Here is a 19,632-nt window from a genome sequence, read left to right on the forward strand (position 1 = left end):
TGGAAATTAATAAAGAGATCTAAAAGAAAAATTATTAGATATAAATAAATATACTTTTATAACGTATACATGTGCATACACATATATGTTGCATATGTACCAGCTGAGTATTGGTTATTGAACTTACAAATCCTGGTTTTGGTGAAACCATGCAAGCTAATGATTCTGCAACCATCTTTCCAGCCTCCTTGTGACCTATTGTGAGCCTTTTTGCATAATCATTAGCACTTTTTATTGAGATGTACTGTTAACAGCACCATGATGCTGAGCAATCCATGAAGCATCACCAGATAGTTTGTAGTGGGCCTTGTTTTATTTCATCCATTCATTACTTATAAGGATCTTAGTCAACCTTCTCCATATTTGGTTTATTCTCCTTGATTTGTTCTCCATAAATTACTCCTACACAGCTGCATATTATCATATGACTTCGACATGCTTTTTGGCCTTTCCTTAATTTCATTTATCAACATCTTGTATTTATTCTTGATATCTCTATTGTTTTTTTTACTGATCAATGAAAATATTGAGAATACTTTGATATCATCAAACATGAGATGGTATCAGAGCGGTTCAAAAAACAACCCTAAAACAAGGCCAAGAGCCTCCAGCATCGAGGCGGAACCGAGCCCCATACCCGGTCTCGCAAGTGAACAATACCAAACATTCTTAAAGCACTTTGGGAACACCAACATAGACACCAATCAGGAAGCACCGCCAGTTGCTAATATGACAGGTAAGTCACAAGAAAACATGGATTGGATTGTAGATTCGGGAGCCACCGAATACATAACCTACCGAACCGATCTCCTTGAAAACAAAAAGAAAATTGCGTATGAAGCTCCTGTTATTATACCAAATGGCGAGGCTATTCCCGTTGAGGGAAGAGGGGAATACACATTACCGGGGGGATTTAAGATAAAAGGGGTACTCCACGTTCCTAAGTTTAACTGTAATTTGCTATCAGTTGGCCGACTGGCAAATGATCTCCAATGTGCGGTGACTTTTTTTCCGGATTTTTGTGTTATGCGGAGGTTACGTGACAGGACCGTGATCGGTACAGGTAGATATGAAAGTGGCCTGTACCGTATGGGGATGGTTGGAGGTGAAAGAAAAGCGATGAAGGTAGCAGTTAACAACACTTGGCACAAGAGATTGGGTCACGCGTCTATAGAGAAACTTAATAAGGTTGGTTTTCTTAGCAATGATTCTTTTAAACTTTGGGATAAAGATTGTGATTCTTGTTCAAAAGCTAAACACAAAAGGTCCCCTTTTCCTAGTAGCACCTCTAAGACGAAAGATTGCTTTGAATTGATCCATTGTGACATTTGGGGTCGGTACCGGATTCCCTCGTACTCTAAGGCGAATTATTTTCTCACTATCGTTGACGACTATAGTAGAGCCGTATGGGTCTTTCTCATCAAATATAAAAGCGATGCTAGCAAATGTCTAATTGCTTTTCAGAAAATGGTAGAAGTGCAATTTGGAAAGTCTATCAAAAGAATTAGAAGCGACAACGGTGGTGAATTTACATCAAGTTTTATGAAAGATTTTTACGCGAAGAATGGCATTTTGGTTGAAACATCTTGTCCACACACACCACAACAAAACGGGGTGGTGGAAAGAAAACATAGGCACTTACTTGAGGTGGCGCGAGCACTAAGGTTCGAAGCTAGTTTGCCTAAGCGTTTTTGGGGAGAGTGTATATTAACGGCAGCTTATATCATTAACCGTCTTCCCTCCACGGTTATTAGCAATAAGACGCCATACGAATTAATATTGGGCAATCAACCCGATTACGATCACATGAAAGTATTCGGTTGTCTCACCTATTATAGGAACACTAATACAAATGGTGATAAATTTGAAGAAAGGGGGAGTCCAGGTGTTTTTTTTGGGTTATCCTCCAGGAGTAAAAGGATACAAAATTTATGATATAAAAAGTGGCAAAATAATTGTGAGCAGGGATGTCAAATTTTGTGAATCAAAATTTCCTTTTGATCCTCTAGTCTCGAACAAAAATACAAGTGATAGTGAATTCTTTTGAACATGCTATTGGGCCAGCTCAAGGTGAAAAAGAAAATAACACATTCATATATCCATTCCAAGAAGAGTGGGCCCCCAACCACCAGCCCATTGTCCAAACTGATATGCCTAGTACAGATCCAACTCATGAATGTGCTACCATTGATCAAGGCCCAATCCAAGAAAGTTCTATACCCGCCCAGATGGTGGATATAACTACCACAGATGAAACAACCCACCAAGAAGAGGAAACCACTGATTCTATTGAACACGATAATGTTCCCATAGAGACCAGAAGCAAAAGAAGTCGCACACAACCAAAGCATCTCCACGATTTTGTTGTTGACCTCCCCCCTTCGGTCGACCACGCTCAGCTCGCATCCAATCAAGGAACCTCCACGGTACACCCTATTGCTAATTTCATCTCTTATGATAAATTTTCTAAAACACACAAGGCTTTCCTAGCTGCCATTAGTTCCAAAGATGAGCCGAAACACTTTAAACAAGCTATGCAGGATGAGAATTGGAGAGAAGCCATGATGAAGGAGATACGGGCCCTTGAAGCAAACGAAACTTGGACTCTTGAATCCTTACCGAAGGGCAAAAGAGCCATTGACTCCAAATGGGTATACAAGATAAAATACAAACCCAATGGCGAAATTGAGAGGTACAAGGCACGGCTCGTTGCTAAAGGATTCACACAAACAGAAGGGGTCGATTATCATGACACTTTTGCGCCAGTTGCTAAGATAGTTACGCTTAAAACACTTCTTGCCGTTGCTGTTAAAAGAGATTGGATTATTCACCAACTCGATGTGAATAATGCCTTCTTACACGGTGACTTAGAAGAGGAGGTATACATGAAAATACCTCAAGGCTTCTCAAGGGAAAATGAAACACGAGTTTGTCGGCTACGAAAATCTCTTTACGGATTAAAACAAGCATCAAGAAACTGGTATCATAAATTCACTTCCGCTCTTCTTACTCTTGGCTATCAACAATCTAAAGCAGATCATTCATTGTTCACACACAAAATACAAGATTCCTTCATCGCAGTCCTCATCTACGTGGATGATGTCATAATTGTGGGAAATAACCCGACAAAGATACAACAAACCAAACTTTTTTTGAATGAGCACTTTAGTATCAAAGATCTTGGTCAATTGAAATACTTCCTCGGGATCGAAGTCGCAAAAACATCTGATGGCTTGGTCCTTAGCCAAAGGAAATACACCATGGACATCCTCGAAGATAGCGGAATGCAAGGATGTCGGCCGAGTTCCTTTCCTTTTGAACAAAATTTGAAGTTGGATAGAAGTGAAGACGAGTCACCAGTTGATGCCAACCAATATAGACGCTTGGTCGGACGACTTTTATACTTACAAGTCACCCGACCCGACATCGCATATTCAGTAAATGTTTTAAGCCAATTCGTGGCCGACCCACGTAAAAGTCACATGGAAGCCGTCATACGAGTCTTACGGTACCTCAAAACTACTCCCGGGCAAGGTATTCTTCTACCACGACATGGAGGAACAAACTTGGTCGCTTATTCTGACTGGCTTGGATGCCCTTATACAAGACGATCTAGAACAGGTTATCTTCTGCTTTTTGGGGGTGCTCCAGTATCATTATCATGGAAAACAAAAAAAACAATCTGTGGTCTCCCGTTCTTCCGCTGAAGCCGAGTATAGAGCTATGGCCACTACTGTTAGTGAAGTATTATGGATGCGCTGGCTGCTTAAGGAATTGGGGATTGTTCAACCGGGACCTACACCTCTATTTTGTGACAATCAAGCAGCACGCCACATTGCCAACAACCCTGTTTTTCATGAACGTACCAAACACGTTGAAATGGATTGTTATTTCGTTCGTGAGAGGGTCGAGTCTAAAGAAATCATTCCGATGAACATTGATACGAAAATGCAAATTGCGGACTTATTCACCAAAGGATTGGGAGCACAACATCTTCGCACGCTTCTTGACAAGATGGGCGTTCGTGACCTACACGCTCCATCTTGAGGGGGAGTATAAGGATCTTAGTCAACCTTCTCCATATTTGGTTTATTCTCCTTGATTTTCTCTCCATAAATTACTCCTACACAGCTGCATATTATCATATGACTTCGACATGCTTTTTGGCCTTTCCTTAATTTCATTTATCAACATCTTGTATTTATTCTTGATATCTCTATTGTTTTTTTTACTGATCAATGAAAATATTGAGAATACTTTGATATCATCAAACATGAGATTACTTGCTTCAAAAACAAAATGAAAACCATATATACATGATCGTGAAAAAAATTATCAAAAGGGGTACACTGGTTACCTTCGTTGCCAGGAGAGACAAATAGTGACGGGTCAGTAACCAGTGGGCTACAACCATAGATTGTTAATCAGTTCTAACTGAAATTCTTTTAAAAAATACGTTCCTTGTTCTTATCTTCCTCGACCCAATGGGAAAATTTAACCTAATTCACATATTATGTAGGGTAAAACATTCAAAATAGAAGTTGCACAATCACTAGTTCAAGCTAATAGTAGTAGAACCAATAACAATTAAAATTTTCATTGTCTGATGTAGTTAGTTGATCTTGTGCTAAAGCCTTCATACATTTGATTTAAAAAGGTAAAAAAAAAAAAAACCATATAAGTGAATGATGCTTGAAAATATTAAAATTCATAACAATTGCAATAATGTGTGTCTAATCAGAGATATATAAAACTAAATCTCGCTGATACACATGAACCATGAAAGATTTATGACAAAACTCACCACAAAAGCATTTTTCATATAAGTTTTGAGTAGAGCAGAATCGCCGTACCAGAAGAAGAGCACCATCGAAACATGGAGGAGGGTAGGCGGAGCTGCGGCGCATGGAACTATAAACACCAATAAACAATTACAAATTCATTGTTTGTACATGAACTCGTATTAAGCACCAATGTCATCGTCTTCCAGCTCCAGACTGCTAGGAGTAGTTATGAGGTCGACTTTATCCCCATCGAAACAGGTTCTGCAGAAGAGACATCAATGAGTGAACGGAAGCTCCCCGATGCTACTCTTATATTTCTCGTAATCAAGCAGCGCTTGCAAACTTTTGTGCCAGCGATTTGATAATGAACGTGAACCTAAAAGATAAATTCAGCAAACTTTGATATTCAAGTCAAATATAAAGCGAGAATCAGTAGACTTTCACCAAGATGTATGGGTGCTAACCGTTTGTGCTCATGGGTTGACGGGTTAACCCCGACACAAACCCAAAGATTTACTCAAATACAAAATACAAACTCAAACATGAGTCATGACACGCGTATCCATGGGTTGTTACAACACATGAACTCAAACATGACTCATGACACGCGTATTCATGGGTTGTTACAAACACGGCCCTTTAAATCACGGATTACACGTTTTTTGCATATTATACACTAAAATTGCAACTAACTTGCAACCAAAAATACAAATATGTACAAAAACAATTACGTTTAAATTATAAAACGTGATACTCGTTTCTCTTTTTAACCTTTTAAATTTTGGAACAAAATACCCAACCAGTTTAAGTTATGGCACAAAATATATATACAATAAATGGGTCAACCACCCACCAGTTGGCCTGGACCATCCTGTTTAGCTAAACGTGTTCGCGAGTTCCACCATAAACAAAATCGGGCCCATTTAGACTAAAAACAAACCAATGAATTCCGTGTTAGATTCGTGCCGTGTTTTCGTGTTTTGTCATTATTAATTCACACGCAGTGGCGGACTCACCTTATGGGTTGGGTGGGCGGCTGCACCCCTTGAAAAAAATAATTTTTAGTGGTATTTTTCGCGAAAAATCCCGACTGCACCCCTTGAAAAAGTCCGACCGCACCCCTTGGATATTTTCGTCCGCACCCCTTAGAAAAAATGTTAGGAATTTATATTAAAAAATTGTGAACACGGATTGTAAGCCGATCAAATTATGTAAACAAGTTAGCCCACTAACCTGTTTAATAAAACTTAAATTCAATCCATCAACCCCAATAACTTAAAACCCATTCAAACCCAACCCAACTGCTAGTTTTGTTAAACAAAATCAGTCCACATAATTAAAAAAACCAAATTGCTGCCACTTGCCAGCGACTCCCGCCCTCCCTCTGCCTCACCAGCATAATTCCGGTCGGCGACTACAAAATTCCAGCTGCAAACTGGTTAATTCAGGCCACCCCTGATAGGTATAAGTTTTGTTTTGTTTTTTTATTTTTGTTTTATTTTGATGTTGTGCGATTTTGTTCAAGAATCATGAGATAATAGGATTTTAGGATGGGTTAAAAAAGTTTAAACTTTTATGTGTTTTGAGGTAATTTGGGGTTGTTCTAGTCTTTATAGTATGAGTTTGTTGTTTCTTAATTTCTTATTGATTATATGATTCTAGTATAGGGTTTGAAAAGATGAAATTCAAAAATTGAACTAAAATAGGTAATTCAATTTGTTTTGATGTTTTATTGGGTTTTTTTCAATAGAAACGTATATATATATATTTGTTAAAAAGGTTTAAAATTTTATATGTTTTTATGTATTTTTTTAGTTGTTCTAGTCTTTAGTTGGGTGGTTTTTTGATTATATGATTGTTGGTTGGTAAATAACAATTACCAGGGCTTGAAGTTCAAATAGACCCAACCCAATCTGATTTTTAATGTGATAAGAAGTTAGGAACTAAGGTTTAAATGTTTGAAAATTGAAATGGACCCGACCCGATCTGATTCGACATACTATGAAACTTTGTTTGTTTGTGTTTACTTGTTTTACATTACTCGACCCAAACCGACCCGCTATGAACCAATTTTTTTTTATATAGCTAGAGGTCTAAAATCTTTAAAAAATTTCCGCACCCCCGGAAAAAAATCCTGAGTCCGCCACTGTTCACACGCCTACTAAAATTGTGTATGTATATTAGAAAGACACGAGTAATTAAGTACCTTCTTGTAAAAAACTCGGAATGTCCATGAGATAGTAGTACAAGTCCTGCAAAAATAAAGCCCAATTTTAGACTGGTCATCACATAAAAATTATGGAAATAATTAGACATTACAAGTAAACATTCCAGTCAAGAGATGTGATCTTACTTAGGGGTTTAAATGTTTCTCCAATTTGTCGCCACATCTTTTAAGAGGTCACCTACAAGTACAAATATTCACCCAAAAAACAACTTTTACAGTTTTCTAATGTGATAAACTGGTTTAATTCAAATAAAAAAAAAACAGGAAATACAGTATACAAAAGAATTGTGAGATTGAAAAAACCTGTTCATAGCCACCGAGCCTGATCAACGATCTCCATAACCTAACAAATGATGATAACATATCTTAGAACCGATATACGAAAAAATAAAAATAAAAATAAAAAGGGAAACACACAATCTTACTTAAGGCATTGAGTGGCTCTCCATAAAACTTTGGAGGCTTAAACCCCAAACACCTCTCTTTATAAAAGATTTCAACCTCCTTCATAAACGCACTTGATGAGTCTAGAACAGAGGATTAAATCACAGCCCTTCAATCATCAGTTTTGCAGTGTTACATTGCAGATGTGGAATTTATTAGATAAAATATACACATTATCAAGAAGATTGACGAAGCCGATATGGATTTCCGCAAGCGATTGACGATTAACTTAGAGAAAGAGCACGAAAGTTGGGGTGTATAACATCTGCAACTTGAAAGGGGTTAGGAATTTAGGGACAAATCCAGTGGGATAGTAACACAAACACAAATCTATAATCATAAGAAATCCTAACTAAAATCTAGATGCTTACCAGGTTGTGATTGAATGAAGGTTTGAGATAAGGATTGATGAAAGCTATTTGTCTGTGTATATATCAGATGTCTACAAGAGGAAGGGTATATGAAGGCTACCTGCGACGTGAGGAGGAAAAAGGGGAGACAGGAAGGGTATTTGGAGGTTACCAGACGTGGGCAGAAAAACGGGGAGCTGCTGGAAACTGCCATGGGAGTTTAAGTGGTTGAGATTTAATCTCAGCCAAATCCAATGGTAGAGGTTGATTCAGGAAGGAGTTGGTTAGACTTATTGGGATCCATATATATAATATATATAATTTTGTTAGAAAAATATTTGTTTGTTTCAACAATCTATAGGTAGTCGGATGTTACCAAAAACAAAGGATTATCGCTGGTCAGATCCATTGGCAATTCGTTGGAGAAGGTGGTTACTATCGAAACTCCGTCTAGGGGCATAAAAACATAGTCATGCGCAATCTCATTAGCAATAGATTACCGTCGGATCACCAAAGGACAACTTTACCAAAAGATCAACAAATTATGTAAGGTCGTTCAACATGATGGGTTTAGACGGGTACATTAGTTACGAAACAATAACATGTCGTTTATTGTCAGATTCCCTTAAGTGTTATTGACGGAATTCTTTTCAGTATTTTTGTCCGTAATAATAATGATTATTATTTTTAAATAATATAAAAATTAATATTTATTAAAAAACTTGGAAAATAAAATAAATAATAAATTCAAGATATTAAAATATACAAATAGTATAGATAATAAAAAATGTACCATAAACCAAAAAAAAACTTACTACAATAAAGTTAAACACAAAATATTCATATACAACAAACCTGTTATGTTCAAGTCGTCTTTTCTTTTTACGCTTCTCTTCTTTATCTTTTTCCGCTTCATGGTACTTCACCTTCCATGTCATGTTCAACTCTCCACCTCTATGTCATGTGCCCATTTCTTGCCACCACCTTGCCATTCTATGCCCCCACCAATTTAAGAACAACTTAAATAATGATTTTTATTTATATAAAATTTTGTTACTAATTAACATAGGTCATTAGTCATATAAAGTTTTTAAAGATTATATGATTTATATCATTTAAGTTATATAAAGTTTTTTAAAGATTATATAATTATAACGTTTATATTGTATAAACTCGTGTAATACACAAGTCTATAAACTAGTGTTCTTATTATTATGGTTAACGCATTTTGTCTATTCATATCCCCACTGATTTTTTTTTCATTTTTTTATAAAAAATGATATTTGCTCAATGTGATGTATTAATATTGCAGTCAGGGGCGAAGGATTTAAGGGGCGGGGAGGGGCGCCCGCCCCTCGAACTTTTCGGTCAGTAGTGTTATATATGTACGTTTCGTATAGGATTTTGTAGGTATATATGTTTTCGACCCCCCGGTTTTATAAAAAAAATTAGGTATATACGTTTTCGACCCCCCGGTTTTATTTTTTTATTTATATAGCCCAAATAAAATATTTAATTAGTCCAAATATTATAGCCCAAATCATTATATTTGATAGAATACTAGAATAGTGTGAGGTTCATTGGGGAACACTAAAAAGTGGGGAACAGTGAGGAACCGACTCAAACGAACTCCGATTGGACTCATTCCAGCGGCGTTGGAACCGTCTCGTTGAACCCTAACTAGGATCTCTTAACCCTAAACCCTAAATCATAACCCCTAAACCCTAAATATATTAGGGTTTGATTTTTAGGGTTTAGCTTTAGGGTTTAGCCTTAGGGTTTAGCTTTAGTGTTTAGCTTTAGGGTTTAGAATTTAGCTTTAGGGTTTAGCATTAGGGTTTAGCTTTTGGTTTAGCCTTTAGGGTTTAGCTTTTAGGTTTTATAGTTTAGATTTTACGGTTTAGCTTAGGTTTTAGCCTTATTTTTTAGCTTTAGGGTTTAGAGTTTAGGAGTTAGGATTTAGGGTTTAGGGTTAAGAGATCTTAGTTAGGGTTTGACGAGCCGGTTCCAACGCCGCTGGAATGAGTCCAATCGGAGTTCGTTTGAGTCGGTTCCCCGCTGTTCCCCACTTTTTTAGTGTTCCCCAATGAACCTTCCTCTACTAGAATAAAATGATAACTTTTTTTTTAATGTTTGAGAACGTTGTTTATTTGATATTAATGTTTGACCCGACCTGACCCGAATCGAATCACCGACGTCCGACCCGAACATACACCTCGAAACTATGCGATAGAAAAAAAATTTAGGTCCGTTACTTTCCGACCCGCCGGACTTTTTTTTAAGCTTCGCCACTGATTGCAGTTAGATGTTTGTTTAATCCAAGGGACACAAATAAAGGGTTGGTCATGACGCTTTAAAAGGATTCATGCTCCGACAGAGAATCGGTTTTGCCAGCGATCCGGTTATACAGGGGCAGATTCATAGCCATTGCTAGGGGTGGCATGAGCATAGGGCTGGCCCTGAGCAAGGTTGGGTGGCACCGGCTCAGGGTCAAAAACGTACAAGGGCCTGAATTTTTTGTAAAAAAATATGTATATGTGTTGGGATATATACGCGCTGGATCTAAAGAAAGCGTAAAGTTCTTGGCTTGGTGGTTGATATGTTGCTTCAACAACTAGAAGTCAAGGGTTCTAATCTTTACATCCGCTTAAATTCCAATTTAGTTGAATTTTTTTATGTTTATTTGTTTGTTAATCATTCATTAAATGCAAATAGCATTAATGGCCTAATTTTGTCAAATGATATTGTCATTAGTTTTAATTCATTTTCAGATATTTTAAGCTTTTTTCTATACATTTTTTTAAAAAAATTACATTTTATGGGCCTGTATGTTCTATTCGCCTTAGGCCCTAAGATTTTCGAGAATTTTCAAAGACAACCCCGCTTTAAGCTTATAAGAGTAAAATTAGCCCAATTTTTTTAAGTAAGGTTAGGGCACGTTCCTATTTCTCATCATCCTCACTTTATTATTTTGTTGATGTTTGTTAGTTCCTATTTTAGAGAATTATAAAAGTGGCCAATGGTTTGATTTTTTTTGTTTGGAAGCTATGGAAGCTTCGGAGAAGAAAGATAAAATTGAAAAACAAAAGGTCGAAGGAGTTCCAGAAAAGAATCATATTAATCCTTTTGGAAGAATACTAGAATTATACAAGTTAAACCTTTCCTCTCATTCAAATTTTAAACAATCCTTGAAGCTAAATATTTTGTTATGGAAATTTTCAATTAAAATATAAGTGTTTTCTTCTTTCGATTTTTTTTGTTTAGTTTTTTTATCTTATTTACAATATACAAATGTTCTTTTTTCATTTAAAAAAAGATGTCGAGTAATAAAAAATGGATCCCGATCAAAGGTTGCAGTAATTAAAAGTTATAGTGTTGTATTCTAAACAATATTCAAGAAATTGAAATAAACAATTAAGGGGTATTTGATTGTGTCATTGGTAGGTCATGTCCAGTTGATTTTTTGGTTCCGACCTTAAACACGTCAAATCAAAAAGAGTATCAAGATGTCGCCAAATTTTGTTGTCTAAACTCAATTTCATTTTGTGATCTTGACTGCAAAAACAGTAGCAAACGAGAAACAATACTCAGCATCCCGCTGCAACGCGCGGGTTGCGTTAACTCGTTTCTTATAATATGTTAATAATGAATCCTTTATCATCTGTTTATTAATAACATTCTCTTGGCTAATGTTAATAACAAATCCTTTGTCATCAGTTTATTAATAACACTAGTTTATAAACCCGTGTATTACACGAATTAAATATAAAAAAACTTAGACTGAATAATATTTTAATTTACAAGTGTTACAAACCCGTGTATTACACACGTAAAATAAAAATTCTTTTTGTAAATCATACTTCTATATAATCCTGATTACATAGTTAAAAAATATAATAATAGTATAATCTAATTATTGCGTGTTTCTGATTAGTATTAAGATCTAATTATTGTCTTTTGTTATTTTACGATAACATTTAATAAAATACAGTGTATTTATCTATAAAATTAATTAAATAGTGCATCCTAATATGGTTATTAACATCTTTAAATTAAATTTATTATATTAGTAAGGATAAGGATTAAAGAAATATTTTTGAATAAAATGTAAGTCTAAATTGTAAAGTTGAAGGAGAGAGTAACCCGTGACAATAATTGGAATCTTATATTAAAGTTAAATAAGATTTGATTTTATTAAAATTTAAATTAGAGTGACATGTGACATTAAAGAGACTTTTTTATTAGTAGATTTGTTACTTTATCATCTTTATTAATAATTAATATTTTAAATCATTTAGTTTTAAAAATATACGTGTTTAATCTTAATGAGGTGTTATATTATCAAATAAAGTAAATATAATAATGCATAAATAATTAAATCGGGGATATTAATAATAATAAAAAATAATTATAGTTTTGTTATATATAATAAACCTATGATTAAAAGGCTTTTGATTTTAAAGGATATTCATGTTAAATACATACATATTAAAAAAATATAATGATCTTTTTTCGTATGTCATAGAGGTGAGGTGATGATAATCTTGATCTTTAATATGTAAAATCGGTAAACTCAAGAGATAAAGTAATTCTTATATTTTTATCTATATATCATATATTATAATTTAGTAACTTAAGCATCATGGTATATCAATTTTCTTTTGAGTGAGATGAAGCATAAAAAATTATTTATTAAGGTGGAGAATGGTCTTTATATTAATTTAGTTATTATTATTATTATTATTATTATTATTATTATTATTATTATTTATGGTTGATATTTAGTTATTGTTATTATTTATTATGGTTGATGTAGTATAATAAATTGACACATGGCATTTTGATAAAATGTTTTATTATAAGAAAATGCCATGTGGCATTAAGGGGAATTCTTTATTAGGGTTAGATTCTCTTGTCGTTAATTTTTAGTGGGTCAATAATAAATACTTGTCCTTAATTTATTACTTAGATCTTAAGAGTTTTTTCTTCCAAAAGGGTGTAGTTGAAAATTTTATTTATCAAAATGGTGATTTAGAAACTATTTACCAAAATGGGTGAAATTTTATTTTATTCTATCCATCCACCCATCTCCTCCGCTTGAACTCCGATAAGTTTTCCGGCGACCATTTTCTGCCAACCACGGAATGAATCTGGATTAAGCACCTATACATTACTCACTTCCTTTCTTCTCTGTTTTTTTATAACCTCAAATGTTTTAAACAGGTTAATCTTTGAACTTCCATGAACATGATTTGAACCATGTAAGAATTGATTATCCATGAAACATAGTGTTTTTGTTCTACAATAATTTGCTCATCAAGGATCATAAACTTAACAAATCTCCACTTCTATCACATAATTATAGCTACTTCAAGATCATGTTAGTACGGTGTATTGTTGTTGCTACCATATTATGTTTCAAGTCGTAAACTTTCCACGTCTAAATGAGAGATACATTAATTACACTTATCGCTCTTTTGAAAATTCTATATCACTTCCATTCTCACAAATCTTAGGGATCTCAATTATTTTAGTCACTACATATTTGTGATATTTTTCAATCCTTTTATCCATTATTGCATATGGTTTCAATAGAATCACTACATATTTATGATCTTATTTTTTCCTTGTATCATCATTAATTTTTCTAACTCTTTTTAATCTAGTTAACCACACAAATTTTGGTTCTAACATCTAAATTGAAACTTTACAACACTTCTAGTGGAAATTTTGTTCACAAAATCTTTTTTATATCAACAAGAATTCTAATTTACCTTCATTGTGTACATAAGTAATTTTTTTTAAACTATAACATCTTGTATTCTATTGACAATCTAACATGGTCATAGTAATTGTCTAAATCTCTCGTCAACACACAATTTGTATACTATGACTTAAGAATCTCATATCAACATTATTGATATCATTTGTAAACAAATAGGTTTTTACCATTTGTGTACTCTATACAACTTTATGTCCATGATAACATTCATCTATGTGATTTTCTTTAAATATATAACCTTATAGAAATCTGGCTGGGGTCGATTATATCCTGGATTGGTGTCGATGGGTTCCCGCAAAATGCAACATCCATGCTTGGCGTTTGGCGATGAACAAGATTCCCACTAAGGAGGCTCTCATAAAAAGAAACATTCAGGTGGAGGACTCGAATTGTCCTATATGTAATTCGGAGATAGAATCGGCTGACCATCTATTTATTTCATGCATCGTCGCTTCTGTTTTGTGGAATGGCATTAGCTCCTTGTGCAAAATCCCAAGTATATTTGCTTTTTCTCTTAAGGATCTTATCGGTTTTCACTCGACGTTAAGGGTGTCGGAGAAAAAAAAAGGTGGCGGTGCAAGGAATCATTTTGATTGGCTGTTGGTGTCTTTGGCGGGCCAGGAACAACTTAGTTTTTTCCAATAAACAAATTTGGATTGATTGTATTTTGAGTGAGGTCAAGGCTTTGGGTTTTCTTTGGTTCGTGAGTAGGTCTAGATACAAAGGTTTAGATTGGAAGGAGTGGTGTTCCTTTGTTAATATGTAGTTCTGGGCCGGCGTTTTTGTTATTGAAGTTCACTTTAAAAAAAGTATTAATTCTGTCATCACATACGACCCTGTGAATCTCTTTATTATACAAAAACCTTATAAATTCTTATTTAAACCTTCTCACTTAATTACTTTGCGATGTTTAAAATTCTCTACTACTGAATTTGTACAAACTTTATTTACTAGAGGCTTGAATGTTTCGCCTTAGAGTCGTATGCATAATTGCTCCTTTTAGAACTTCTCACTGGTTAATACTTGTTTTAACATTAGTTTGAGGTTGTATACGTCCTTGAGATGTTTTCAATCCTCTATTATTTTCAAGTAGTTTTACTTTTCAATCTGTTGTCACATATAACTTTGCGGCAATAATAATCCTCCACCTATCCACAAATGGTACATATATATAATTCTTCATTATTCACAAGTATGTATTCTTGTCATTTAAAATACTTCACTATTACAAGTGTTTTAACAGTTTAAAACCCTTCACTATTACAAGTAGTTAAATCTTTTAGAATCCACCGCGATTTCAAGTGGTCGCGATTTCAAGTGGTTAAGTCATTTAGAATTCTCCACTATTACAAGTGTTTATATCATTTAGAATCCACTACTATTACAAGTAGTTAAATACTTTAGAATCCTTCACTACCACACGTGGTTAAGTCAGTTAAAATCCTACACTCTTATGGTTTATCCGTTTAGAATTTAATTCACATTCCACATAATCCATACTCACATATGCCATGTGACATCATCGGTCATATACCCATCCCATTTGATAATTTCATCTTTACTTCAACCACTGTTTTATCATTAAACATCTTACCTTATTCATCTCTAGCATAAAAGGTTGCTATCACATACTCTACCATGTTCACGTGGTCCTCGTTGCCTCGGACATGGATATGATAATTCTAGGAATATCTTAGTAACGTATGTAGTCTACACACTCTACACTAGTATTTTATCATTACCATATCATGTCCTAAGTGAACGAGTTTCAGTTCACATATCATCATTAAGCATACTTATCAATATACTAACAACTTGAGGGCTCGCTATCCATTTATAACCTTCATGTAGTTATAGTATCTACTTATTAACATTACATAGGCATCATATATACAACTCTTTCAATGTATTGCATACCTCATGTTAATCCTTACTTATGAATCACATTTTGATATGTTTCTTTGTTGAGTGAGGCTAGTAATCATCGACCTTTCTGCATCATAATCATAATTAGTAAACCTAGTAATAATCTTACGTACCATTCAAGTTTTGATCAAGCCTCGGACCAAACACACATCTAATATCAAGAGTCCAAGGTTTAAGTCGAAACATGTTCACCCATACTCAAATCCCTTAAACCATGACTCTGATACCAACTTGTAATACCCTAAATTCATAATGACTTAGAAATCATATTTAATTGCGAAAATAATAGGCCCTAAAAAATTTCTGCTATTTAAAATTTCGTCACCCTTTACTTAGTAAATCATTAAAACTAGTATGGCTAGTTCATAAACCTTTAATATCAAAAAAAATCTTTAGCATTTTTCTAAAATAGGTAACCTAATATTGTGATGTGTTGTTTGTGTATTGTCTGAGAACTTGATCTTTAGTCACCATTTTATACCCAAACCTTACCTAAATCATATTCAACACAAATAGTTAGCATGTTTACGAAAAATATTAGTTAGTTAAATAAGTTACACATATCGAATCAAACCAGCAAAAACTCTCAGAAGAACAATATTATTAAAAGTATATAATGTAAAAATCATATTGAACTTGAATCATTAAATATCTGAAATTAAAATGAACCTATCATAAGCTACAACAATCCTGGTGTAGCCTACGTCGCCTACAACACTTGTACCCGAAGTTAGGTTGTTAATAAAAACTTGAAATCCCGTTCAACACGTAAACTCTTAAATTCTCAATGATAACATCTTAACTGAAGAATGATCAATAAGTTTAATCATGAGATTAATGAAGAATCTAATTTCCTGATCATTAGTAATTATAATTATTAAATTTGAAACGTTCATACCTCAATCCCTTGACAATATTGCATCATAATAAATCTTGGATAGAAACTCATTTTGGGTCAATAATAAATCCATAATATTTGCAATGATATTAATCCTCTTTTGTTTGAGATATCAACTTGCAAAAAATTACTCTACCAAATTTTAATAACAAGTAAATGCATAAAATATACTAGTTATCTTCCTAGCCATATAATCTTGCATATTTATGATTTCATAACACAACCAAAACACCAATTGAATAACTACTAATCTTTAGTTCATGATACGCATGATCAACTTAATTTTGACTTATATACTTACTATAGGTTATAACCCGCGAATACTCGCGGATCGTAAATTTAATTTGCATTAATCGAGTTGTCATTAAATAAAATAAAAACACATGCTTTCGAAGGTTTTTGATGAACACGTTTGAGAGAGAGAGAGAGAGAGAGAGAGAGAGAGAGAGAGAGAGAGAGAGAGAGAGAGAGTATGAACGAATTCGTGAGTTATTGATGTTATTGTAATTGTGTGATCTTTATCTCTCTAGTTATCTCTCCTCGTATACATCCAAATGGAAACCATTGATTAGATAATAAGGATAATTACGTCCATCAAATAAATACTAACTAATCTAATAAGGAATAAATATATTTTGATCAAATGTACAATAAAAAAAATTCAAAAAATCTAAAAGCATAAAAAAAATTCTAAAGATCTAAAAAATCTAAAAGAATTCTAAAAATCTAAAAAATAAAAAAGATCTAAAAGAATAACTGCACAGTTCCATAAGATCTCTCAAAACTATAAAGGCGCATAACAGCAACTGGAGTCGGTGTATTTGTTTATAGTTACTAAAAACTCCCTTTTTTTCTTCCTTCCGACACTCCACTGATTAAAAACATATCTTGTGAAACGTATGTCCATCCTTCACTCCTTCACTAAAGTAGTAAAAACTCCCTTTTTTTTCTTCATTCTGACACTCCACAGATGAACCTCACTTGCACAAATCAAACGGTCATTGGCTGATTTGGAAGATTGTTAGAAAAATAATGATTCATATATGAAGATGGCAACAACAGCATAATAACCCATTTTATAGTAAGAAAGATATAAGAACAAATAGAACAAAATGAAAGCAAACAAATAAGATGATGACCATTTGTTTGGACTCACTTCTGCTGTCAAGTAATGAGGGGAAACATTCACATCCCCTACAAAGTACACAAACACCATAAGGCTATTTGGGCTTCACCATTCAAATAATAAGTCCTAATAATGATCGTTTTAGGGAGCAAAAATTACCAGCAATTACAAGACCTCGTTGATCACGCTCACAAGCTACCACCCTAACTTAAAATCAAAAACCCATAAATATAAGCAATTCAAAACCAACAAAAGTGACAAAATGCCATATAATACCAAAAATTTTACAACATTATTTACCATTTGTATTGCAGAACACCAATATACTTGAACAAACAGATGTAAATGCAGGTATTTTGATACTTATCGAAACAATAAGAAAATTGCAATAATAAACAGTTGCATCCAAACACTCCAAATTATAAAGCAAATTCAAGTCACAATAATCAGTTTAAATGCAATTAATTTATCATATTTCATCTTTTTCTTCGCACCAGAATTAGAACATCCCAAAAGGTTAATACTTTACCTTATCGTTGAACATAAAAAATTTTTAAAACCACTGTCGGATATGGTGATTAATCAGAAATTTCACAAACACAATCGCAGCTAATACATTCGTTACTACACATAACTTCGAAACACAAACTCTCATTTTAAGTCTATAAGCAACAAACAATAATAACCAATTCACCTTCTTTAGGAATTGCATATACCTAAATCCAAAAACCTTCAAACCAAACAATAATCACAACCTCCCCAAATGAAGATTAGGACATGCATAAAAAAATAAGGCTTTAATCAATGAAAGTAACATTTTGGAGAAGAAAAAATGTGTGGTCTTCCAATTATTTTGATACTATTTTGTAAAAAAAAAAACATTTATTTTCATTTACATCTAAACCCTAAAACTGAATAACCCGACCCGAACTAACCCGAACCTGAATAACCCAAACCCGACTAACCCGAACTTTAAAATGGGTTGGTTATCGGGTCAATTTCTCTAAGAGAAAAACCCGAACATCCCGAAAAACCCGAAACCTGAATAAGAAACCCGATGAACACCCTACTTCCAATACCATTCCAACATTAAAAACTCAAGATATGATTGATGGTTAAGCAACTTGAGGAGCTTTGTAGTATGCTGCAACCATTGCTGGGAAGTACATTTGTCGAACTCCTTCCGACTTGATAATTGGAAAGATGATCCCAGATGCACCCTGCAAACAGATTAATTCAAATGTAAAAAATATGGCCAGAAATAACAATTTGTTTTACATATTAAAAAGCTAACCAAGATGAGTCGAGCCCCAAGCCATAACGGTTTTGGTGATGGAAACGGGTTGAGAGAAAAAGCCAACACCATAGATAGCAATAGAAAAAAAATGAAGAAATAGGACTATGAGGCGTCGGTTGAGTCATGAAAGTAAAGATATCGGTCCTTGTGAGCATATGCCTTCAAGGCTAAGATAATTGAAGCATGCTTGACGCATTTCTTTTCTTCATGAGTCTGGTGATGCACAAAATACCTTGTATAGAGCAGCCACCAATGTGTTTATCGTAGATGACACGACTACAAAATAAAACAAAAAACAAACATTTTTTAAAAATTCTATTATTCTTAGAAATATGTGGCTATTATATTATTAGTTAAGTATTAAAATCTACTTGTGACACACCTTTCTAAGAGCATAGAAGCACTCAAGATAATTGCAAAGTGTAGGTGCATCATTAAGATTACTTAGTGGTCTACAAAGGTCGCGAAGTAAGACGATATCTGATAACACAACAATCATTCATACACCAGAACGGGTGTCACGTGTTAAATGGGTCTCCCATTAAAAGCGCGCTAGGAGTAGGCATGCTTCTGTTTGGCATTGTTATTATATTTCCTTTATCTACTGCAGCCACAAAGGCGTCATATTACTCTATTACTCTGGGTGGAACCTGAAAAATAACTATTAAAAACCATTAATTTTTGCAATGGATGGGAACACTTTATCCGTTTAATTTCCAAATTAAATGCCTACCTGGACCCATTTAACTAAAAAATGTGTTAATTAGGATTTCATATATCTTCTGTCTAGCCTAACAG

General features: G+C 34.0%; 2 long non-coding RNA genes across 5 annotated transcripts; both read right to left on the reverse strand.

Moving 5' to 3' along the window:
* Positions 1–4,284: 4,284 nt before the first annotated feature.
* On the reverse strand, positions 4,285–8,039 carry LOC110872002. 4 transcript variants are annotated; one of them, XR_004894126.1, is made up of 7 exons: positions 7,827–8,037; positions 7,437–7,720; positions 7,315–7,354; positions 7,138–7,189; positions 6,991–7,036; positions 4,854–5,160; positions 4,285–4,499 (listed from the first exon to the last, which is right to left on the reverse strand). It is a non-coding gene; the product is annotated as an uncharacterized LOC110872002 (long non-coding RNA). The 4 variants fall into 4 exon arrangements; XR_004894148.1 differs by lacking the exon at positions 4,285–4,499 and adding an exon at positions 4,734–4,763; XR_004894111.1 differs by lacking the exon at positions 4,285–4,499 and having other exon boundaries at positions 4,723–5,928; positions 7,827–8,039.
* Positions 8,040–18,602: 10,563 nt separating this feature from the next.
* LOC118492531 lies at positions 18,603–19,558 on the reverse strand. The gene is made up of 3 exons (XR_004894215.1): positions 19,217–19,558; positions 18,832–19,110; positions 18,603–18,757 (listed from the first exon to the last, which is right to left on the reverse strand). It is a non-coding gene; the product is annotated as an uncharacterized LOC118492531 (long non-coding RNA).
* Positions 19,559–19,632: the final 74 nt, after the last annotated feature.

Source organism: Helianthus annuus, chromosome 1 (genome assembly GCF_002127325.2).
Source record: "Helianthus annuus cultivar XRQ/B chromosome 1, HanXRQr2.0-SUNRISE, whole genome shotgun sequence".
NCBI classification, from domain to species: Eukaryota; Viridiplantae; Streptophyta; class Magnoliopsida; order Asterales; family Asteraceae; genus Helianthus; species Helianthus annuus.